The sequence below is a fragment of the Hyla sarda genome, chromosome 1 (genome assembly GCF_029499605.1).
Source record: "Hyla sarda isolate aHylSar1 chromosome 1, aHylSar1.hap1, whole genome shotgun sequence".
NCBI classification, from domain to species: Eukaryota; Metazoa; Chordata; class Amphibia; order Anura; family Hylidae; genus Hyla; species Hyla sarda.
This window is the reverse complement of record NC_079189.1, coordinates 235,797,102-235,822,937: the sequence shown is the minus strand read 5'-3', so window position 1 is coordinate 235,822,937 and position 25,836 is coordinate 235,797,102. Positions and strand designations below refer to the sequence as shown.

The 25,836-nt window shown below is 42.6% G+C and overlaps 1 protein-coding gene across 3 annotated transcripts in view; it reads left to right on the top strand.

Annotated features, from left to right (window-relative positions):
- KCMF1 (potassium channel modulatory factor 1) overlaps nucleotides 1-25,836 on the top strand; it is a 71,338-nt gene that overhangs the window by 31,504 nt on the left and 13,998 nt on the right. The window contains exon 1 of one of the 3 annotated variants that reach the window (XM_056569000.1): nucleotides 3,618-3,654. The exons of the other annotated variants lie outside the window; for them this stretch is intronic. The gene's annotated coding sequence lies outside the window, so the exon portion shown is untranslated. Of the gene's footprint in view, nucleotides 1-3,617; nucleotides 3,655-25,836 lie in introns of those variants that run through there. 3 annotated transcript variants of the gene reach the window in all.

The window sequence follows — 25,836 nt, the reverse complement described above, 5'->3', positions numbered from 1 at the left end:
CTACAGCTGAATTTACTGTTACTAAAAATCCTAAGTCCTTTCCCCTTTCACTTGTTCCAAGTGTTTTCCCATTTTATGCAAATACTTACAAACTCCTGGTGGCTGTTTTTGATACTGAAATAATTCTTAAAAAAAAAATAATTAGAGTTAACTACGAACTAAAATGCCATGCGTTTGAGTGAGGTCACAAGGGACAGCTTGAACTGTATTACAGAGGCATTATCCCATAGAATTGAATACACAGCCCTGCAGAGGTGGTATACACACAGATTTTTCCTTATTAGGTTATATTGTACTGTATGTATTCGCCTTAGATGTGGGCTACATTGTGTGAAACCAACCTCAGGCTAACATTGTTTACAATCTGACTGATGGGACCCCATCTGTGCTGTTGTTAACCCCTTAAAGGGGTACTCCGGCGAACACGCTCCGGGGACTGATTTTAACTGGGGTGCTGCGTACAAGATCACGGGGGTCCGGAGTACCCCTTTAAGGACCATGCCCATTTTGGCCTTAAGGACCAGACCAATTTTATTTTGGCATTTTAGTTTTTTCCTCCTCGCCTTCTAAAAATCATAACACTCTTATATTTCCATCCACAGAACCATATGATGGATTGTGTTTTGCGTCACCAATTGTACTTTGTAATTACATCACTTATGTTACCATAAAATGTACGGCACAACCAAACAAATATTATTTATGTGAGAAAATTGAAAGGAAAAAACGCAATTTAGCAAATTTTGGAAGGTTTTGTTTTCTCGCTGTACACTTTCCAGTAAAAATGACATGTTTTCTTTATTCTGTGGGCAATACGATTAAAATGATACCAGTGTTATATGCTTTTCTACAATTGTACGGCTTAAATAAAATCTCAAACCATTTTAACAAAATTAGTATGTTTGAAATTGCCCTATTTTGACCACCTATAACTTTATCATTATTCCATATATGGGGCAATATGAGGGCTCATTTTTTGCATCATGATCTCAAGTTTTTATCAGTATCACTTTTGCTTAGGTTTTACTTTTTTATACATTTTTAATGAAACATTTTTGGAATAAAATGTGACAAAAAAGCAGCAATTTTGGCCTTTAAAAAATTTTTTTTTGTGTGTTTACGTTGTTCACCGTACGGGATAATTAACAATATATTTTAATAGTTCAGACTTTTACGCACGCGGCGATACCAAATATGTGTGGTGTTTTTTTTATACTTTTTGGGGGGTAAAATGGGAAAAACTGACATTTTACTTTTTTATTGGGGGAGGGGATTTTTCAAATTTTTTTTCCCCTTTTTTTATTTTACATTTTTTTTTACTTATGTCCCCCATAGGGGACTATTCACAGCAATCAGTTGATTGCAAATACTGTTCAGTGCTATGTATAGGACATAGCACTGCTCAGTATTATCGGTGATCTTCTGCTCTGGTCTGCTCGATTTCAGACCAGAGCAGAAGACCCCGGGAGACGGCCGGAGCCAGGTGAGGAGACCTCCGGCCGCCATGCTGGATGATCATCCATGCACGGTACTGCACTGCTGCAGATGCCGTGATCTGTATTCATCACGGCATCTGAGGGGTTAATGGCAGACATCCGCGCGATCGCGGATGTCTGCCATTACCGTCGGGTCCCTGGCTGCTGATAGCCGGCGCGTAAATGTACGTCATGGTGCGCTAAGTACCACGTCACCATGACGTACATTTACGTCCATTGTCGTTAAGGGGTTACATTTAGTTAAAGAGAAACTGATGGTATTATAGTGCTGGTGAACCATATAAAAATGGGGTATCACTTAGCCTGTTTAGGAGACAACTTTATTTATTTATTTTTTTAATAAATTTTTTTTTTTTTAGCCTCCAGTGCGCAGTGGAGGCAGACTTTGATGCTATGTTCACACAGTGGAATTTCCGTGCGGAATTCCGCAGAAGAATTTTGCTCAAACATTCCGCTGCAGCAGAGTCCAATTGATTTCACACGGCACTGTTCACATGGCAGAGTTTCCATGCCAGTTGTTTCTGCCACAGAAATTCTGATTTTGTTATCCACAGAAAGAATAGTCATGTCTATTCTTTTTGCAGATTTCTCATGGTAATGCATTGCCATCTATGAAATGGCTCATTTCCGAGTGGTCCTAGGCTGTCTGTGAATTGTTTGCATGATAATTTTCCGTGCGGACATTCGACCATGTGAGTTCTGAAATCCGTAAGAAATCTATGTGGAAATTGAAGATTTAAAATCTGTAATTTGTTGCTTTATGCTGGAAATGCAGTCTGGTTTTCCTGTGGGTTTACCCCATTCACTTCAACAGCAAAGTAAAAATCAGCAATAAATCTACAATGTAGCAGACTTTGCAGCAGCAGGTCCACAGCTAAATCGGCAATGGCAGACTTAAATTATTATTTTTTTACATTTATAGAATCTGACATATCTGCAATCTATAAACTTTCAATCCTTATCACTAACTCAGCTTTCTGGTAAAAGCCAATCAGAGACTAAGTAAAACATGTAGAGAGAAAAAATCAGGGGAAGGTACCTAGTATATCTTAGGTTGGGCAGTTGGTTATGCCTACCGAATGATTTAGCACTAAGGGCACAACACCTCTGTGGTCCTGTAGACTCTCCTATGGAGGGATAGCTGCCTTTCTTAGATCCAGGATATGCAAATGCAGACGTTATCAATAAAGTGTATCACTTGGTAATACCACCAATCAGAAAAAACCTGCACAACAATGGCACTTGTCAGACAGGAGAGAGCGCATCCATTATTACAACATCCATAAAACATGTTTCTAACCCGGACAGGGTACTTCCTAAGGTAGATGGACCCTGAATTTCCTGATCACACGTCGGAATTTTCTTGCCGGATTAAATTCAACAGGATTCTGCTGCGCTGTGCATGCAGCGGAATTTCCATGGAAGATGTTTCCGGCATAAATTTCGATTTCCGTGTCTGTAGGAAGAATGAACACGTCCATTATTTCTGCGGACGCCGCATGGAATACATAGCAGTCTATGAGACGGCGCATTCCTGTGCGGCCCTAGCAATATGCCCGCATGGAGATTCTCAGTAGTGGGAACATAGCCTAAGGGGCCCAGTGCTTAGCTAAGTGCTGCTTCCCCTTAATGTCTACTCATCTGTGGGAGTCTCGTTTCTGACATGTCTATGAAATACATTATAAGTTTAGGTATACATTAAAGTAATTGTTATCTATGTCCGTGTATCAGAAGTGTTTGACACATGGCATCCTTGGTTCAGTAATAAAGTGGTTATTTTTTCATTTATACATAAAGTACCGTAGATGGTAGGGTAATCATGTAACAAATAAAATAGTTTTCAGCTTTTGGTTTCAATGTGGTTTATTTTGGGAAATGTTTTAGAAGTATTTTAGAAATAACTGGGAAATGTCTTTCCAAGACATTGTTCTTTTGTAGTACCGATGATGTGTGCACTCTAGAATACCACAGTCATGTATAGGCTTTCATTTTTTCACTTGTGTTACTGGCAATTATATATGCCTGCCTGCTTTGTCAACTGTGGGGAAATGAACCATACTGAATCGGTTACGGGCTGGATGGACACAGAGGACCTTGTGACAGTTACAAGTATGACGTACTTTGTACAGTTGGAAAATGCTTGGATGTCGTTTTTAAAGTAAGCCTGTTCTGTATCTTTTTTCCTTTTTTTCATACCAGCAGGCATTTATAGGTTTTTGCTGACACAGAGGGGAGGTAATTCCCCTCATTTCCAAAACCCTGATATGGATGGAGGTGCAGGTTATGGTGAAATGTACATACTGTATAGCGTGTCACCAGCACAGCTATTGGTTAAGTTTGTGATGTGATGAAAAGTACAAAACAGGAGCTTCTGGACTACTAAAATTAAGTTATGGTAGGGTCTTATTAGTTCTTACTGGTAAACACATTGCTGTGGAATACACTGCTCAAAAAAATTAAGAGAACACTAAGATAACACATCCTAGATCTGAATGAATGAATGAACTAATCGTATGAAATACTTTCGTCTTTACATAGTAGAATGTGCTGACAATAAAATCACACACAAATCCTCAATGGAAATCAAATTTATCAACCCATGTAGATCTGGATATGGAGTCACACACTCAAAATCGAAGGGGAAAACCACACTACAGGCTGATCCAACTTTGATGTAATGTCCTTAAAACAAGTCAAAATGAGGCTCAGTAGTGTGAGTGGCCTCCACGTGCCCGTATGACCTCCCGACAACGCCTGGGCATGCTCCTGATGAGGTGCCGGATGGTCTCCTGTGGGATGTACTCACAGACCTGGACTAAAGCATCCGTCAACTCCTGGAAGTCTGTGGTGCAACGTGGCATTGGTGGATGGAGCGAGACATGATGTCCCAGATGTGCTCAATCGGATTCAGGTCAGGGGAATGGGCGGGCCAGTCCATAGCATCAATGCCTTCCTTTTGCAGGAACTGCTGATGCAATCCAGCCACATGAGGTCTAGCATTGTCTTGCATAAGGAGGAACCCAGGGCCAGCCGCACTAGCATATCGTCTCACAAGGGGTCTGAGGATCTCATCTCGGTACCTAATGGCAGTCAGGCTACCTCTGGCAAGCACATGGAGGGCTGTGCGGCCCCCCAAAGAAATACCACCCACACCATTACTGACCCACCGGTCATGCTGGAGGATGTTGCAGGCAGCAGAACGTTCTCCACGGTGTCTCCAGACTCTGTCACGTCTGTCACATGTTCTCAGTGTGAACCTGCTTTCATCTGTGAAGAGCTCAGGGTGCCAGTGGTGAATTTGTCAATCTTGGTGTGTTCTGGCAAATGCCAAACATCCTGCACGGTGATAGGCTGTAAGCACAACCCCCACCTATGGACGTTAGGCCCTCATACCACCCTCAAGGAGAATGTTTCTGACTGTTTGAGTGGACACATGCACATTAGTGGCTTGCTGGAGGTCATTTTGCAGGGCTCTGGCAGTGCTCTTCCTTGCACAAAGGCAGAGGGAGCGGTCCTGCTGCTGGGTTGTTGCCCTCCTACGGCCTCCTCCACGTCTCGTGATGTACTGGCCTGTCTCCTGGTAGTGTCTCCATGCTCTGGACACTACGCTGACAGACACAGCAAACCTTCTTGCCACAGCTCGCATTGATGTGCCCTCCTGGATGAGCTGCACTACCTGAGCCACTTGTGTGGGTTGTAGACTCCGTATCATGCTACCACTAGAGTGAAAGCACTGCCAGCATTCAAAAGTGACCAAACATCAGCCAGGAAGCATAGGAACTGGGAATTGGTCTGCAGAACCACTCCTTTTATTGCTAATTGCCTATAATTTCCACCTGTTGTCTGTTCCATTTGCACAACATGTGAAATTGATTGTCAATCAGTGTTGCTTCCTGAGTGGACAGTGTGATTTCACAGAAGTGTGATTGACTTGGAGTTACATTGTGTTGTTTAAAGGTGCTTTCACACTATTTTAGTTTTTGCGGGTTTTCCGATGCATATTTGAAAGTGGGCAGGCTCTTCTCGGCTGTCCGAAGCAGATTTTCCGCAGCGTAAATTCCTCCGTGGAAAATCTGCTGCGGACAGCCGAGAAGCGCCTGCACCCTTTCAAATACGCAGCGGAAAACCCGCACAAACTTAAAGCGTGTGTTCCCTTTTAGTTTTTTGAACAGTGTATATAGCACATATTTAAAAGGTTCTTATTCTTACTAGGAATTGACTGATTATCGGTTTGGCCGATAATCCCGATTTTGGGTTTTATCAGTATCGGCAATTACATTGCCGATAATGCACCGCCCCGTGACGCACCGGCCCCATTGCCTCCCCCATCCCCGGTTTTATAATTACCTGTTATAATTACCCGTCAACGCTACTTCTGGCTCCTGCTGCGTCCTGCATTACGCTGTGCGCAGTGACGCGACGTCACTGCGCACAGTGACAGCTCAGGAGGACGCCACCGGAGCCAGATGTAGAGTGGACCCCGGGAACAGGTAATTATAAAACCGGGGATGGGGCAGGCAATGGGGCCGTGGCGGTGCGGTGGGGGGTGCAACGTGGTAGGGGGCGCGGAGCGGTGCGGCGGTGGGGGGGGGGGGGGGAGAAGGTGGCGGTGATAGGACTCAGGACCCCCGGACAGGCAGGGGGAGAGGAGCGGGTGGCGGCGGCGGTCTATGGCACCGCAAAAGCCGCTGCAGTTCATTGATTTAAAGTGACTGCTTTAAATCAATGATCTGCAGCGGTGGGGGGGGGTAAATAGCCGATAACTTATACCGATATTCCGGTATAAGTTATCTGACCTAACCTCCACAGATTTTCGGTATCGGCCCTAAAAAAAACGATATCGGTCGATCCCTAATTCTTGCCCCGATTACGTTCTCATTTTTCAAGGGCTGTTTTTGGGCCCATTTTGTGTGCCATGATTTGTAGTTTTTATCGGTACCACTTTTGCATATATGTTAGGGTGCTTTCTCGCCACGTTTTGTACTTACGGTTCCCGAATACGGCTGGGAGGTGGGTGGGCGGGGCTTAATGCATGTCTATGAGCCGACCGGAGTGAACTGCAGCCTCCGGTCGGATGCGTTTTCGGCCATATGCGGTTTCCCGACCACAGGCAAAAAACGTGGTCAACATGTTCTGTACTCTTTACCTGGACCAGGGTTAGCTGCTCCTTTGGGCACCAGGTGGGGGCGGCTCCATTTTACTTTTTTTGGGGACATTGCATGTTCTGTACAGGACCCAGAAGAAGCTCCTGTCCTCTACATAGACAGTGATTACAGCTCCCAGCAGATCTTTCTTACTTTTATATGTAAGGATTTGCTTTATCTGTATTAGTTATCTACTTATTTTTCTTTAATCCTCACTTTTTCCTATTTTTGGATGACGTTTTGGTGGCTCCAGAACCAATTACCAGGTTTTTATAGAGTTATGGTTTCAACATACAATGGTTGTCCTGGAACCAATTCATATTGTAACTTGAGGGACCACTGTATTTGTAAACATTTTTTATTAATTATTATTATATATTTTTTAAATATTTCTACCTATTTTCAAATGATGGACCTAAAATCACAATGAAATGTGTGTATATTATGTTATATCCTGACAAAATGTAGAAAAGGGGTGAATACTTAAGCAAGGCACTGTATACTGAACATCAGACTGTTACCCTCACTTGTGATTAGATTGTTAGCCCCTAAGTGCAGGGCCCTTTGTCCCTTTATATTAGTTTATTACTTAATGTTTCACATTTATTGTAGCTGCATTTGTGTTGTGTATTTCATATGTACAGTGCCCTGTAACCAAGATTGCTATAACAAATTAGTAAAGTTAGTTATGACAGTTCTGAAAATATAATTAAGGTGGGGTTGTGCCTGCAGTTTCTTTATGTTAAAGATTGGGGCTGGCTATGATATGGTGTCCAGAGAAATTCTTAAATTGCTTACCCCTAAATGAAAGCCATATTTTTATTGTCCTAATCTGTCCCTACTTGGTGGGGGAACAAGATGACAGCCCCTGACAGCTGCAGGAGGTCAACATGTTAAAATGACCAGGAGGGCCTTGCTCATTTTACAAAGCAGGCAAATACAGTGTAAACCGAACTTCTGTCATGGCAGACACCTCCTTCTTCTAACATTGGGTTGCATTTTAGCTCCCTCTGTATCCTAGCTTGGCAGACCTTTCACAGCTTAAAAAAAACAATCTGTAAAATATTGTATGTGAACATAACCTCTTAGGGTTGGGTCACACACAGTGTATCCGCAGCATATTTAACCCCTTAAGGACCAAGCCCATTTTTCACCTTTAGGACCAGAGTGTTTTTTGCACATCTGACCACTGTCACTTTAAGCATTAAGAACTCTGGAATGCTTTAACTTTTCATTCTCATTCAGAGATTGTTTTTTTCTTGACATATTCTACTTTAGGTTAGTGGTTAGTTGTAAATTTTCGTGGATACTTATATAATTTCTTGGTGAAAAATTCCAAAATTTGATAAAATGTAAAATTTTTCATTTTTCTAAATTTGAAGGTCTCTGCTTTGTAAGGAAAATTGACATTCCAAATCAATTATATATTGATTCACATATACAATATGTCTACTTTGTGTTTGCATCATAAAGTTGTCATGTTTTTACTTTTGATTCAAATGTAGAAAATGAGCTCTCCTGGGCGCTGGTTCTCCGATATAAGCAGTAGGACACGTTTCCAAGTCCAAAGTATATTTTATTGCACTAAAAACATGTTTCTGGTCTGAAAAGGACCCTTCCTCAGGTAAGGTGCTTCCTTTCCTGAGGAAGGATCCTTTTCGGACCAGAAACATGTTGTTTTTAGTGCAATAAAATATACTTTGGACTTGGAAACGTGTCCTACTGCTTATATCGGAGAACCAGCGCCCAGGAGAGCTCATTTTCTACGTTTGAATCGTCCTTGCACCGGACTAGCAAAGCTAAACCCGGACGAGCTGAGGCTGCAGGCTCCAAACTGTTACCTAGATGTCTTCTTAGGTGTTGTGCTCTGAGTGCAACACCATCTGGTAAGTGGCTTTTCACCTATCTATTGTCAACTGCTTTGACATACTTCACCAGGGGTGCGTATCGCTTTCTTTTTTCTTCTTTCCTATGTTTTTACTTTTGGAAGACATCAGAGGGCTTCAAAGTTCAGGAGTAATTTTAAAATTTTTCACGAAATTTTCAAAATCGGAATTTTTCAGGGACCAGTTCAGATTTGAAGAGCCTTCATATTAGAAATTAGGGATCGACAGATATCGTTTTTTTTTAAGGGCCGACACCGATAATCGTGGAGGTTAGGGCCGATAGCCGATAACTTATACCAATATTCCGGTATAAGTTATCGGCTATTTATCCCCCCGCGACACCGCTGCAGATCATTGATTTAAAGCGGGCGCTTTAAATCAATGCACTGCAGTGGCTTTTGCGGTGCCATAGGCCGCTGCCGCCACCTGGTTAGCGGTCGTGGTGCGGGGGGCGGGGCATTATCGGCTTATCTGCAAGGTAATTGCCGATACCGATAATGCCCAAAATCGTGATTATCGGCCGATAATATCGGCCATACCGATAATCGGTAAATCCCTATTAGAAATACCCCATAAATGACCCCATTATAAAAACTGCACCCCTCTAAGTAGTCAAAATGACATTCAGAAAGTTTGTTAACCCTTTAGGTGTTTCACGGGAATTGCAACAAAGTGAAGGAGAAAATTAAAAATCTTCATTTTTTACACTCGTATGTTCTTGTAGACCTAGTTTTTGAATTTTTACAAGAGGTAATGGGAGAAAAAAGACCCCCCAAAATGTGTAACCCAATTTCTCTCAAGTAAGGAAATACCTCATATGTGTATGTGAAGTGTTTGGCGGGCGCAGTAGAGGGCTCAGAAAGAAAGGAGCGACAATGGGATTTTGGAGAGTGAATTTTGCTGAAATGGTTTTTGGAGGGCATGTCGCATTTAGAAAGCCCCTATTGTGCCAGAACAGCAAAAAAAAAAAATTTTAAAATAAAAAAACCCACATGGCGTATTATTTGGGAAACGCCCCTCAAGGAACGTAAGAAGGGGTCCAGTGAGCCTTAACACCCCACAGGTGTTCAACTTTTTGTTAAAGTTGGATGTGTAAATGAAAAAATTTTTTCACTAAAATGCATTTTTTTCCCCAAATTTACCATTTTTACTAAGGGTAATGGGAGAAAATGCCCCCCAAAATTTGTAACCCCATCTCTTCTGAGTATGGAAATACCCCATGTTAGGACGTAAAATGCTCTGTGGGCGAACTACAATGCTCAGAAGAGAAGGAGTTGCTTTTGGCAAGCAAATTTTGCTGAAACGGTTTTTAGGGGGCATGTGCCAAAACAGCAAAAAAAAAACAAAAAACCACATGGCCTATTTTGGAAACTACACCCCTCAGGGTGCGTTCACACGCTTTTTGTTTTTGCGGGTTTTCCGCTGCGTATTTGAAAGGGGGTGGGCTCCTCTCGGCTGTCCGCAGCAGATCTTTCACAGAGGAATTTCAGTTGCGGAAAATCCGCCGCAAGCCCCGTTGAAGTCAGTAGGGACTGCAGCGGATTTTCCACAGCGCAAATTCCGCTGCGGAAAATCTGCTTCGGACAGCCGAGAAGAGCCCACCCCCTTTCAAATACGAAGCGGAAAACCCGCAAAAACTAAAGGCGTGTGAACGCACCCTCAAGGAACATAACAAGGTGTACAGTGAGCCTTAACACCTCACAGGTGTTTGACGACTTTTTGTTAAAGTCAGATGTGTAAATGAGGAGAAAAAAAAATGTCACTCAAATGCTGGGTTTCCCCCCCAATTTTACATTTTTACAAGGGGTAATAGGAGAAAATACCCCCCAAGATGTGTAACCCCATCTCTTCTGAGTATGGAAATACCCCATGTGTGGACGTCAAGTGCTCTGCTGGCGCACTACAATGCTCAGAAGAGAAGGAGCGCCATTCAGCTTTTGTAGAGAGAGAATTTGTTTGGAATGGAAGTCTAGGGCCATGTGCATTTACAAAGCTCCCCCCCCCCCCCGTGGTGCCAGAACAGTGGACCCCCCCAGATGTGACCCCATTTTGGAAACTACACCCCTGATAGAATTTAATAAGGGGTGCAGCGAGTATTTACACCCCACTGGCGTTTGACAGATCTTTGGAACAGTGGGCTGTGCAAATGAAAAATTAAATTTTTCATTTTCACAGACCACTGTTCCAAAAATCTGTCAGACACCTGTGGGGCATAAATGCTCACTGTACCCCTTATTACATTACGTGAGGGGTGTAGTTTCCAAAATGGGGTCACATGTGGGGGGTCCATTGTTCTGGCACTATGGGGGCTTTGTAAACACACGTGACTTCAATTCCAGACAAATTTTCTCTCCAGAAGCCCAATGGCGTTCCTTCTCTTCTGAGCATTGTAGTTCGCCCGGGGAGCACTTTACATCCACATATGGGGTATTTATATACTCAGAAGACATGGGGTTACAATTTTTTTTTCCTATTTTCCCTCCTATTTTCCCTTGTGAAAATAAAAAATTTAGGTTAACACCAGCATTTTAGGGAAAACCTTTTTTTCTTCCTTTTCCCTTCAAACTTTAACGAAAATTCGTCAAACACCTGTGGGGTGTTAAGGCTCACTATACCCCATGTTACGTTCCGTGAGGGGTGTAGTTTCCAAAATGGGGTCTCATGTGGGTATTTATTTGCGTTTATGTTGGAACCGCTGTAAAATCAGCCACCCCTGTGCAAATCACCAATTTAGGCCTCAACTGTACATAGTGCACTCTCACTCCTGAGCCTTGTTGTGCGTCCGCAGAGCATTTTACGTCCACATATGGGGTATTTCCGTACTCAGGAGAAATTGCCTTACAAATTTTGGGGGTCTTTTTTTTTTCCCCTTTTATACCTCTTGTGAAAATAAAAAGTATGGGGAGACACCAGCTGTAACTTTTTTATTTTTTCTCACACTAACAGGATGGTGTAAACTCCAACTTTTACTTTTCATATGGAAAGGAGAAAGACCCCCAAAATTTGTAGTGTAATTGCTCCCGAGTACGGAAATACCCCATAGGGGGCCCTAAACTGTTTCCTTGAAATACGACAGGGCTCCGAAGTGAGAGAGCGCCATGCGCATTTGAGGATTAAATTAGGGATTGCATAAGGGTGGACATAGGGGTATTCTACGCCAGTGATTCCTGCTATGAGCACACACAGGGCTACCCCGCTGCAGCCCTGTGTGTGTGCAGTAACATTTTGGAGGTTGGCCCATGCATCACAGTTATGTTGGCATGCTGAGCCCTTCTCCAAACCTTATTGCGCACACAGGGCTGTGGCTCATAGCAGAATCCGCAGTGTATGTCTAGCTGTGCAGGGGATTTCTTGCATAGTGAAATACACAGCTTATGCGCTACGTGTGACCCTACCCTAAGGCTGGGTTTACACAGTATTTTGGTCAGTGTTAAATACTCATTTTGGTATGTATTTTTAGCCAAAGCCAGGAGAGGGAGCCAACACACAGGAAAACTATAAATACCTTCTTATGTATTTACTTCCACTGGATTTCAATCATCCTATTAGAACTAGGACTACTTCTGTAGCTTGGGGGCTTTGTGTATAAAAATAAATAAATATATATATTAGGGATTGACCGATTCACCGCCCCCACCGCACTGCAGCCGCCGCCGCTGCCCCATTGGCTCCCCCATTCCCAGTTTTATAATTACCTGTTCACGGGGCCCGGGGTCCGCTCTTCCTCTGGCTCCTGCGGCGTCCTGTGTTGCGCTGCACGATGACGAGTGACGTCCTCAACGCGACATCACCGTCAGTGCGCACAGTGACAGCTCAGGAGGACGCCGCTGGAGCCAGAAGTATTGCGGACCCCGGGAACAGGTAATTATATAACCGGGAATGGGGGAGGCAATGGGGCAGCGGCGGCGGTCTCTGGCCGGTGCAGGGTGTGTGTGTGTGTGTGTATGGGCGGGCAGTCGAGGTGGCGGTAATAGGACTCAAGAGGACCCCAGGGCAGGCAGAGGGAGAGAAGTGGGTGGCGGCGGCGGTCTCTGGCACCGCAAAAGTCGCTGCAGTTCATTGATTTAAAGCGCCCACTTTAAATCAATGAGCTGCAGCGGTGTCGCCGGGGGGGATAAATAGCCGATAACTTATACCGATATTCCGGTATAAGTAATCGGCTATTGGCCCTAACCTCCACAGAGTATCGATATCGGTCGATCCCTAATATATATATACTCTCTATAATTCCTGCTAAAGGCTTTTGGGGAAATATCTGCCAGCTATGGTTAGGTAGAAGGGCAGGGTCTTCTTGCAGTATAAAAAGAAAAGTTTACAGCTTGCTTATCCCCATGGTTCATGGTCTACTACATCTGCTCCACTGTTCCAAACTGACATCTAGTATGGATGAAAATATGGATACATACGGTATTTGATCCATATTACATCTGAAAACAGGTGGTAACATATAAACATACTAATGAAATACAAAGTTTAGTGTTCAATGTCCTGTCAGGAAGACAGCTCATGATTTACTGTTTAAAATATATATTCAATACTGAAAGCATTTCATCCAGAATATGTCCGCATTACAAACGTAAACACATACTGGCCTAAGGCAGAGGAATGTTTGATCCTTCTTTCTCTTGATATCTGCTGATGTGGGGCTGTTGGGACACCCCCATACACATTGGCTGACTTTCATCTACACTGCTCAAAAAAATAAAGGGAACACCAAGATAACACATCCTAGATCTGAATGAATGAACTAATCATATTAAATACTTTCGTCTTTATATAGATGAATCTGCTGACAACAAAATCAAACAAAAATCATCAATGGATATCAAATTTATCAACCCATGGAGTTCTGGATATAGAGTCACACTCAAAATCAAAGTGGAAAACCACACTACAGGCTGATTCAACTTTGATGTAATGTCCTTAAAGGGGTTATCCACCATAAGGTGATTTTTAGTACGTACTAGGCAGGCAGTAATGGACATGCTTAGGAAGGATCTGCGCTTGTCTTGGGGCTAAATGGCTATGTTGTGAGATTACCATAACATTGCGGCTAGCTTTTTGTGAACTTGTATTTCCTGTGTGACTTTTCTTTTTTTTTTTTACTACAAATCCCACAATTCCATTTTACTCCCTCCCACACATCAGCCACCCCACCACACCACCCATTGAATCAGGGTGCCTACAGCTGTTGCATTAGTTGCAGATTGATCTCTCTCCCACCAAGCGATCCCTCCACCCATTGAAGCAGACAGGCTCCCTGTCATCAGCTGACTAGTGAGTCAGGTCTCGGCCGCATGTCCTCCCAGACCTGCACTAAAGCACCCGCCAACTCCTGGACAGTCTGGTGCGACGTGGATGGAACGAGACATGATGTCCCAGATGTGCTCAATCGGGTTCAAGTCTGGGGAATAAGCGGGCCAGTCTATAGCATCAATGCCTTCCTCTTGCAGAAACTGCTGACACACTCCAGCCACATGAAATCTAGCATTGTCTTGCATAAGGAGGAACCCTGGGCCAACCGCATCAGCGCATGGTCTCACAAGGGGTCTGAGAATCTCATCTCGGTACCTAAAGGCTGTCAGGCTACCTCTGGCAAGCACATGGAGGGCTGTGCGGCCCCCCAAAGAAATGCCACCCCACACCATTACTGAACCACCGCCAAACCGGTCATGATTGAGGATGTTGCAGGCAGCAGAACGTTCTCCACGGCATCTCCAGACTCTGTCACGGATGTTACAAGTGGTCAGTGTGAACCTGCTTTCATCTGTGAAGAGCACAGGGCACCAGTGGCGAATTTGCCAATCTTGGTGTTCTCTGGCAAATGCCAAACATCCTGCATGGTGTTGGGCTGTAAGCACAAGCCCCACCCGTGGATGTCGGGCCCTCATACCACCCTCATGGAGTCTGTTTCTGACCGTTTGATTGGGGATGTCTTGCTAATTGGGGATGTCTTGCTAACCTTTATTGGGGATGTCTTGCTAATTGCCTATAATGTCCACCTGTTGTCTGTTCCATTTGTATAACAGCATGTGAAATTGATTGTCAATCAGTGTTGCTTCCTGAGTGGACAGTGTGATTTCACAGAAGTGTGATTTGACTTGGAGTCACATTGTGTTGTTTAAGTGTTTCCTTTATTTTTTTTTGAGCAGTGTAGTATGCATTAACTATATCCTTTTGTTCTTTTGTATATCCTGACTGAACAACCTGTCATTTTGTTTGTCATTGAAACACAAAGTGAAAGTGAAAACAAAAATAGTTCTGTGAGCTCCTCCTTGCTGTCTGTATGCAGATTGCACTCTGGAGACCTTTACCTTACCACTTATAAGTGTCAGTGTCATCTGAGCTCTGGTAAAGAGGATTAGGCATTTAACTGTTTTGGAGAGTAAAACATTGTGGAGTTAATCATAAACAATGTAAGTGAAAGACAATGCAAATATTTGTGTTCATTTACTGCATGATTTTTTACTTCCTTATATGGCATCCTTAAGGAATATGAGCTGTTGATTGGTTGAAACATCATTGTGTATGGTTTCCTCATCGTAGCCACACATTTTAAAAAGGTAGGGCAGCCCACATTTCTTATGAAAGGGAACCTGCCAGAATTTTTTTACCTTTTTAAGGTTGTGCTCAACTAGTTTCCAGGGTTGTCCTAAGTTGCCATAAGAGGTTCTGATAGAAGTCAGGCTGTTGGCTGCCTAAGGCTATGTTTACATGTCAGAATGTCTGCATGGAAAATCTCTGTGCATCCTGCAGGCGCTGGCATGACATGCTACACTAGGACCGCTCAGGAATGCGCGTCTCGTAGACGGAATGCATTCCATGTGGAGTCCGTTGAAAGAACGGACATGTCCATTCTTTCTGCGAACACCAGAATTTGAATTTCTGTGTCAGATGTTTTTGACACGTAAATTCTGCTATGTGCACAGAGCAGCAGAATCCCATTGAAATCCCTGGGACTCTGCTGCGGAATCTCTGTGCGGAAATTCTGGCATTTGAACGTAGCCAAATCCTTCCAAGCTGGACTTTTGGACAAGCTTTTGATAACATTCCCTTTCCATAGGAGCATCAGATAAGCCTGGTTGTGTGGAATTAGGGGGCTGGCATCCCAACTTTTATCTGCAGTGTCTCCACTACCTTACCTGATTATTTTAAGACACTAGCAGGTAATAAATGGGCTAGATGACTATCTTAGCATTATTCATATATAAAAGTGCAGTGTCACAAATTTTCTTTATATAACATTTTTGCTATGGTGTACTGTCTTTGTGTTTTCATCTTTAGGGTGCATCCACACTACGGAATTCCCGCCACGAGCGGAATTCCGCGGTGTGAACTTAATATTAGTGTGAATGGGTCTCCGCGAGACCCGTTCACACTGCGGAATTTCAGCAGTTGAAATGGTTCTGCACAAAGAAAGAACATGTTCATTCTTTGCGCGGATTCCACGAGTACTGCATAGCCGTCAATGGTGACAGCTCAGTGCCCCGTGGCCCTAGCGCCGAAGCAGCTTCGGCGGACGCCAGGCGGAATCTCCGCTCGCTGAATGCCGCAAGCGGAGATTCCGCAGTGTGAACGCACCCTTAGGGTACGGTCCCACGTAGTGCTTACACAGCATATTTCACGACGCTGCGCAAAAATTGCTGTGCACCGGGAAATGCGCTGCGTATTCTCTGAGCACACACACAGGGATACCCGGCAGCAGCCCTGTGTGTTCAGTGGTTTCACAGTCACGCTGGCACGTGGCCCTGCCTCCAAACCTCACTGAAACCACAGGGCTTCCACCAGATATCCGTATGTGTATGCTCAACGGAGAATATGCAGCGTATTTCATGCTGTGCAGCAAATTTTGTGCAGCATGAAATACGCTCCCAAAGCGCTACGCGAGACCGTGCGTAAAAGTGTTATTTTTTTTCACGGGAAGTGCTTTCTGCTCCTAGCTGATCATGAGGGTTTTCACTGTAACCCCCGATTCCCTATCACTACTTCGGCTACAAGCGCTACATGGTATTGTGCTCAAAGTACAACACCAAAAGGTGAGCAAGACCTTTATCTCATTTATCTCATCAAGGGTAACTGCACATTGTTGCGCCTAGAATATCTTTCTTTTTTTCTCATATTCTGCATACTTTCAATTTTTGAAGCTTTTCTGAAAATGAAAGAAGCAATCTAATTACCTTTACTCATTTTTTGATAAATCTCCCCTAACAAGTCTGGCAACCGCCATCAGCTCCAGGAAAGGTTGTTTGCTTTTACATCCTAACAACTTTTTAATGGTGGCTGTAGCTTCAAGCAGCAAACACACCTGTCAGATTTCCTTTATAATGTACCTGTCTGTTCTGGGAAAAACACAAGATATGAGATTATAAGACTTTTCTTAAATACTCGTCATTAGCAAATCGGATGATTTTCATCAGTATTACAGGGAAACAGATTTTCCTTTTATTTTAGTAGAGATCACAATCTGGTCATTCTCTCATAAATACCAATGAGAGAAGGGTAGGAGCTGACTGTATGGCAGGGCTTGACCAATTTAGTTTTGAATCTAGGAGCCAGCAAAAATATTTTCCCTCTTCCCACCCATATCATGCTAATCTAATTGAAAGTTGATAGACTTTGACTTCACCAGCCCTATATTGCTCTATGTGTTGACTTGCCATTCTAGACATTCTCCCTCCAATGTATAACTGCACAGTTGCGATGCCCGTTATAGCTAATGCCTTAAAGTGGTTGTGCATCTTTAAAACAAAACATTTTAAAGGCCTCAAATGCAGTAAAATAACAAACTTTTACTTACCTCCCCCTCCTTTCCCGATCTGGTCCCCCACACTCTGCCTCTGATAAGTGTTACTTTACTAGTAAACGTCACGTGACGACCTGGCATCTGAGATTTGTTGATCCCTGCTGTATGGCATCTGATGGCAGAGTGGAGCCTTGTGCTCAGATATGACAAAGTTCAGTGTGAACAAAACAGTTAATGTATTTTGCTGTTTTACATCTGACTTTAAGCCTGTGATAGGTATATGTGAAAAGGATCTTCCAATGTGTGTTATTTTGCAAAGGAAAAACCAATTATTCTTGCAGTTGGGAAGGATGCTGAGGATGATTTTCTTTTCTTTGTTTAGATGCTTCCAAAAACATTTACAGGCCCCCTTCACACACACACACACACACACACACACACACACACACACACAATTTTTTTTTCAGCATTTTTTTATGCCATAAATTCAAATCTGTCTTTATTTCCATAGGGCAGGGTCACACAGGACGCATCCAAAGTGAATTTCACGCTGCAGAAGTTTTATTTGCAGTGACTGCAGAGTGAGCTCCTGGCTGCGGCCAGGTAGCTCTGTGTGTCTGCTCGTAGTGGCGAATTTCTGCATTGGGAAATCCACCACTATGAGCGGACACAGAGCTACACAGCCGCAGCCGGGAACTCAGCTCTGCAGTCTCGCTGTGAGAATCAGACTCGTAGCCCTCTAAGCCTAGCATTCAAACTTCTTTTTGAAAAAAAAGTTCACAACCATCTGAAAATTCAGGGAAAGTATAGCAAACCATGTTTTAAAATCCCTATGTCTCAGAAACAGATTTTTACTGTAGTTTCACTTAAGATGTTTTTCCCTTTTGAGATATCTACATTGGAAATATAGCTGGCGATATACATAAAATAGATATCAGCAAGATACTTGTGCATCTAATTCCCCACTGTTTCCCCCATAAACCTTTTACTGTCATGAAGAGAAGGGAAGAATTTAATAACACATTGTACCCTACATATAGCAGTGATAAGGAGAAGTTACTTGGAGAGCCATGGCCTCATTCCACTGGTTAATAGAGGTTTTACAAACTGGTCCTCTGCCATAAAGTAGTACTCTGTTGGAAAACTTATTTTTTTCTTTTTCTTAAATCAACTGATGCCACAAAGTTAGGCAGATTTGTAAATTACTTCTATTAAAAAAATCTTAATCATTCCAGTACTTTTTAGCATTCCAGTACTTAATAGTGGCTGTATACTACAGAGGGAATTCTTTTCTTTTGGGATTTATTTTCTGTCATCACAGTGCTCTCTGCTGACACCTCTGTCCATGTCAAGAACTGTCCATAGCAAACATATGCTGCTCTGGACAGTTCCAAAATGGGCAAAGGTGTCGGCAGCACTGTGATGACAGAAAAGAAATCCCAAAAGAAAAGAATTTTCTATGTAGTATACAGCCGCTAATAAGTACTAGAAGGATTAAGAATTTTTAATAGAAGTAATTTACAAATCTGACAAAAAAAGGGGTTCATGCAGCTCACAATTAACTACTGTTTGAGGCAAAAGGGCAATCACTTATACCCAGAAGTGAAAAAATTATTCTAAAATTGTATACAAAAAATAGCCTGAACCTCAAGGAAAGTAGAATGTATAGGTTTTTTTTTTTTTTTTTTTAAAGATATATGGTTCTAAGACCGTGCTTCAAATAAGCATATTTTTTATTTTAGTAAAATATCATTTGTATTGCGCAAATTCCCCACACAGGGCCCTTTTGGGAGGAAAAAAAGTCACTAGCAAATATAGCATATATAGCATACAATGTAATAAAATCTATCTATATCTATATATATATATATATATATATATATATATATATATATATATATATATATTATAAAATATGGAATTGATTGCTGAATCAGCGACTGGACGTCCGGATACTAAAGTCTGTGACTGATGATGTGATATTGATTCAATGTCCATATGAGTTATTGCAATAATGTTTGAAGATTACCCATTCCTGGTGCCAACTCCCATGCTGTGCTGTTTGTGTCTGTACGGAGCTCTCGCTGGTCAGTGAGCGCTGGCAAGCGCTAAGTGCAGCTGGTCCAGACTGCGCTGGACCCTGTACAATATCAGATCCTTGTGGCGGCGGCGTCTGACGTCAGCCAGGGAGAAGTAACAGCAGTAGATGGATCGTAGGAACTGTGATAGCAGCGGAGAATCAAGCCAGCACAGTGGATCTCACAGCAAGTGGATCTCTAGACAGATGGATCTCAGGAACGGTAGATGATGAATAGACTCAATTAGAATATACAAATGCCGGACTCACAGTGGCTGGCACACCACGTAAGCTTACAGTATATATTCTCAGTAATAGTAGGCTAAACGAGTTTCAGGGTTCTCTGGTAAATTACTCACGACCCCTTCCTCAGTAGCTGTCAGCATCTCTCATTTAGTAGCTCTTTTGTCTGCTTGTTTCCATGGTCCTGATGCAACAGACTCTCCATATTGTACCTAATGGTCAGCATGTTAGGTGACTTATCCACTATCGCCAGCTCCAGGAACACATCACATCAAAGCACGGAACAGGGTACCTCAAAATTAAGGAAACAAAGAACATGAGAATGGTTGGGCAGATATTGAGTTTTAACAGGTGTTGTCATGAATAAACTGGATACTGAGCACTCCACAACCACTATTCTGGCCTCGTTCTGAAAAAAAAAATCCAAACCTTTGAGACACCTTGTACATTAAGGCCTTGTTCACACAATTCCAGATTTCAAGAGGGTTTAGGAATTCAGCGGCGCTGACCGGGATGGACACAACTCGAGTAACTGAGTTGTGTCTGTCCCAGTTAGCACCGCTGAATTCCTAAACCCTCTTGAAGTCTGGCTTTGTACTCCACGTTATACCAGGAAGGCTGCAAACGGGACACCTGATAACTTTACAAAGTGCTATCCATTGTTGTGTATGTAGGTACACCACCTGAGTTGGTAAACGACTGCATAATCCTTTCCCCCTTCTTCACTAGATTGCGGGTGATACTCCACATGGGGCGCCTCTTTTTAGTTGTTCACACAATGGAATTCCCGAGCGCAATCTGGCTGAAAAATGTAACTCGCAAATTCTGTTGCAACAGACCCGCGTTGTTTTAAATAGGATTCTGCTGCACCACGTACATGGCGTAATTTCCATGACAGATATTTCCACCACGGAAATTCTGGTGTCCATCAAAAGAATAAACATGTTCGTTCTTTTGGCGGAATCTTCTTGGAAAAGCATTGCGGTCTATGGAGATGGCACATTTCCGATCGGGTCTAGCTTTCTATTTGCAGAATGCCTGCCCATGTTTTCCAGGTGGACATTCCACAAATTTTCGGCCATGTGAACATGGCCTAATGCTGTATTCACACAAACCCGCTCTGTTAAGAGGAGCTCCGTTGGATTAACCCACTGAAAGAACAAGAATTGAGTGGAGAAAAAAAAATTGCCCTTTCTGTCCTTTTTTTTCCTTTTTCTTTGATTGACGAACACGCATTGAAGTCACTGGGACCCATTGGTGCCCGTTGAGCAAAGGGTCCGCTTGGCTTCATTGTTTGAAACTAAGCGGGAACATTACTGTGTTGTGACCTTAGCATAAAATAAAGTTCAAAAAAGACTTTTAGTGAATGATAAACCTCACAATAAAGACACTTGTGATTTAGTTTTATTAGTGTTTAAACTTTATTCTGTTTTTTTAATTAAGGACATATTAAAAGGGTTTAAAAAAAATCTTTGCACAATTCAGGGCATGTTACAGATTTTCAGAATTACGTTTTACATTGTGTAGTTACAAAATAGCTGCAGCAAGTCCCCAGTTAAACTTGCATGTAAAACATGAGTGCTGTCATAACACTGTCCACTGCATGAATACTTGATAAAATTGGAATGAATCCATACAGGATCTATTATACAATTACTGTAGTACCTTTAATACATTTCTAACCATTTCCACATTAAAGGCTTCAACACTTTCATGGACATTAAGGGCTCTTTTTTTTTTTTTTTTTTTTCACTTTAAAAGCCATTAGTGTCTGTTATTGTAATGGAGCCTAACAGGAGTCATAACGGGTAAAGAGGATCCCATTCACTTAAATGGGATTCCTCTAACGTCCGTTATGACTCCCGTTATTCTGCTGGAACATAGTTGGAGAAAAAAGATGGCGCAAGCACTTATTTTTCTCCCGCTATCTTCTACCGGGTACAAACGGTAGAGAGAAAGAAACTGAACTGTCTTATTGTGGTGGTCCAATCACTGGGTTTCAGAACAGCCCAGGGGATACATGTCAGATCTCTGTACTTGTCAATCTTTGTTGACTCAGTAGACATTAAATGGTGCACTGGCACTAGAGATGTAAATTTTGGGAAAAACTAATAAAAATGCATGAATTTTACAAATTGAAAATCCTTTTAATGATAGATTTTTGTTTCCAAATTTTACTAAGATGAAGAAAAGAAGAAAAAACTACCAAATTAAACAGTAACCTTATTGCCTTCAGCACCCATACAGACAGAAATGCATGTTTCTTTAAAAATTACTTTCTCAGTATAAGGGTTCATTCACACATGCTAGTAACTAGCAGCAGGTTTCCTGCTGCGGAAAACCCATTGCAAGTTACGCTACCATTCATTTGAATGAATCCGTGGACATTCAGAAATATTAGATTTGTAGATTGCTTGCAGACCTATTCAAATAAATACAGTGCTCAAAAAAATAAAGGGAACACTAAGATAACACATCCTAGATCTCAATGAATGTACTAATCGTATTAAATACTTTCGTCTTTACATAGTTGAATGTGCTGACAACAAAATTGCACATAAATAATCAATGGAAATCAAGTTTATCAACCCACGGAGGTCTGGATATGGAGTCACACTCAAAATCAAAGTGGGAAACCACACTACAGGCGGATCCAACTTTGATGTAATGTCCTTAAAACAAGTCAAAATGAGGCTCCGTAGTGTGTGTGTCCTCCATGTGCCCGTATGACCTCCCTACAACGCCTTGGCATGCTCCTGATGAGGTGGCCGATAATCTCCTAAAGGGATGTCCTCCCAGACCTGGACTAAAGTATCTGCCAACTCCTGGACAGTCTGTGGTGCAATGTGGCGTTGGGGGATAAAGAGAGACATGATATCGCAGATGTGCTCAATCGGATTCAGGTCTGAGGAATGGGCGGGCCAGTCCATAGCATCAATGCCTTCCTCTTGCAGGAACTGCTCACACACTCCATCAACATGAGGTCTAGCATTGTCTTTCATTAGGAGGAACCCGGGGCCAACCGCACCAGCATATGGTCTCACAAGGGGTCTGAAGATCCCCTCTCTGTACTTAATGGCAGTCAGGCTACCTCTGGCAAGCACATGAAGGGCTGTGCGGACCCCAAAGAAATGCCACCCTACACCATTACTGACTCACCTTCAAACCGGTCATGCTGGAGGATGTTGCAGGCAGCAGAACGTTCTCCACAGCGTCTCCAGACTCTGTCACTGTTGTTACATGTGCTCAGTGTGAACCTGCTCTCATCTGTGTAGAATGCCAATGAATTTGCCAATCTTGGTGTTCTCTGGCTAATGCCTAACGTCCTGCATGGTGTTGGGCTGTAAGCACAACCCCCACCTGTGGAGGCCGGGCCCTCATACCACCCTCATGGAATCTGTTTCTGACCGTTTGAGTGGACACATGCTCATTTGTGGCCTGCTGGAGGTAATTTTGCAGGGCTCTGGCAGTGCTCCTCTTGCTCCTCCTTGCATAAAGGCGGAGGTAGCGTTCCGGCTGCTGGGTTGTTGCCCTCCTACGGCCTCCTCCACGTCTCCTGATGTACTGGCCTGTCTCCTGGTAGAGTGCCTCCATGCTCTGGACATTACGCTGACAGACACAGCAAACCTTCTTGCCACAGCTCGCATTGATGTGCCATCCTGGATGAGCTTCACTATCTGAGCCACTTGTGTAGGTTGTAGATTCCTGTCTCATTCTACCACTAGAGTAAAAGCCACATTCAAGTGACCAAAACATCAGCCATAGGAACTGAGAAGTGGTCTGTGGTCACCATTTACAGAACCACTCCTTTTATTGGGGAGTGTCTTGCTAATTGCCTATAAGTTCCACCTGTTTGTTCCATTTGTACAACAGCATGTGAAATTGATTGTCAATCAGTGTTGCTTCCTGAGTGGACAGTGTCATTTCACAGAAGTGTGATTGACTTGGAGTTACTGTACATTGTGGTGTTTAAGTGTTCCTTTTTTTTTTTAGCAGTGTAGTAGCATAACTCATAGCGGGAACCTGCTGCTAGTTACTAGCGTGTGAATGCACCCTTAGAATTGTGTTCCAGGATTTACTTGTCTTCAGGTGAGACTGGAAAACATGCAATGATTCTCAGATCTCTTTCATGAAGATCCTAATGTTATATAGTTTGAATAACATGTACCTGTAATAAACATTATTTTCCATTATAAAACATATTCAATATACCAAAAAAAAGGAAAAAACATAAAGAAAACAAAAAACTTACCATCTCTAGGTTGCACGCATGCACAACTCTCTGCTCCATGCATAGTCTGTGGATAGTTTGACATTTATCCCCTGTCCTGTGCATGGGGTATAAGTTTTGTGAGGGTGCCTGCGGAAATTGTGGGAAGACGTTACACAGCGGACATCGGCTGTCTCCATAGACTGCAATGCATTTCTGAGCTGATTCCGCAGAAAGAATTGCCATGTCAATTGGAATTTCCTCTGCAGATGTTTTCGCCACAGAAATTCCACCATGTGCATAGTGCAGCGGAATCCCATTGAAAACAACAAAATTTCCAAGCAGAATTTTGCTGCCGGATTTTGCTCGGAAATTCTGCTGTGTGAACATGGCTTGACTCAGAACACCCAATTAACATGGAGCAATGATGTTTAACCCTTAACGACGCAGGATGTAAATGTACATCCTGGTGAGCTGGTACTTAACGCACCAGGACATACATTTACATCCTAAACATAACCGCGAGCATCGGAGCGATGCCCGAATTATGCGCGGCAGGTCCCAGCTGCTGATCGCAGCCAGGGACCCGCCAGTAATGGTGTACATCCGCGATCCTGTGGATGTCTGCCATTAACCCCTCAGATGCTGTGATCAATACAGATGACGGCATCTGCAGCATCGCGGTCACTAAAATGGATGATCGGATCGCCTGCAGCGCAGCTGCGGCGATCCGATCATCCAGCACGGCAGATGGAGGTCCCATCACCTGCCTCTGCTGCCTTCCCGCAGACCAGAGCAGAAGATGACAGATCACACTGATCAGTGCTATGTCCTATACATAGCACTGAACAGTAATAGCAATCGAATGATTGCTATTAATAGTCCCCTATGGGGACTATTAAAGTGTAAAAATGAAAGTAAAAAAAATGTGAAAAACCCCCTCCCCCCAATAAAAACGTAAATTGTCCCATTTTCTACACATTTTATATACATATTCAGTATCGCCGCGTGCGTAAATATCTGAACTATTAAAATAAAATGTTAATGATACTGTACGGTGAACGTAAAAAAAAAAAAGTCCAAAATAGCTGCTTTTTTATAACATTTTATTCCCAAAAAATGTGTAAAAAATTGATTAAAAGTTTTATATCAGAAAATATGGTATCAATAAAAAGTACAGATCACGGCGCAAAAAAATGAGCCCTCATACCGCTGCTTATACGGAAAAATGAAGACGTTATAGGCCTTCAAATAAGGGGGATTTTAAACGTACTGATTTGGTTAAAGAGTTTGCGATTTTTTTTTTTTTAACACAACAGTAATAGAAAAGTATGTTATCATGGGTATCATTTTAATCATATTGCCACAAAGAATAAAGAACGCATGTCATTTTTACCGTAAATTGTACGGCGTGAAAACAAAACCTTCCAAAATTAGCAAAAAAAAAAATTTCCCCACACAAATAGTATTTTTTTTGTTGCACCATACATTTTATGGTAAAGTGAGTGATGGAATTACAACGGACAACTGGTCGCACAAAAAACAAGCCCTCATACTAGTCTGTGGATGAAAATATAAAAGTTATGATTTTTCGAAGGCAGGTAGGAAAAAAGCAAAACGTAAAAATAAAATTGCCTGAGTCTTAAGGCCCAAATGGGTTGAGTCCTTAAGGGGTTAAACTCTATTAAATATAAAGAGTAGCAAAAATAACCAATACAATTGTGTGTAGCTTTTTCTGTTATTTATAAGTTAGTAGTTAAATTATTATTACGGTATTTATATTGTTTAAGCTGTAGTATTCTTTTCAAAGAAAAGACAAATAATTCTTAGGAACATATGGCATCATTGGGCAACCTCCAAGCTGCTGAATATACACCCAGTAGTAACACCATATGCCATAAACATTCCTTGTGCCACTATTTTAGATTCTCAAGGCCGTAGATCCTACAAACGCACAGGCGTGCAGCTTGGTTCTTTTTCATTTTTGGTTCATATAGTTCTGTGTATGGAAAGGTGGAGTAGATGATCACTGGACCG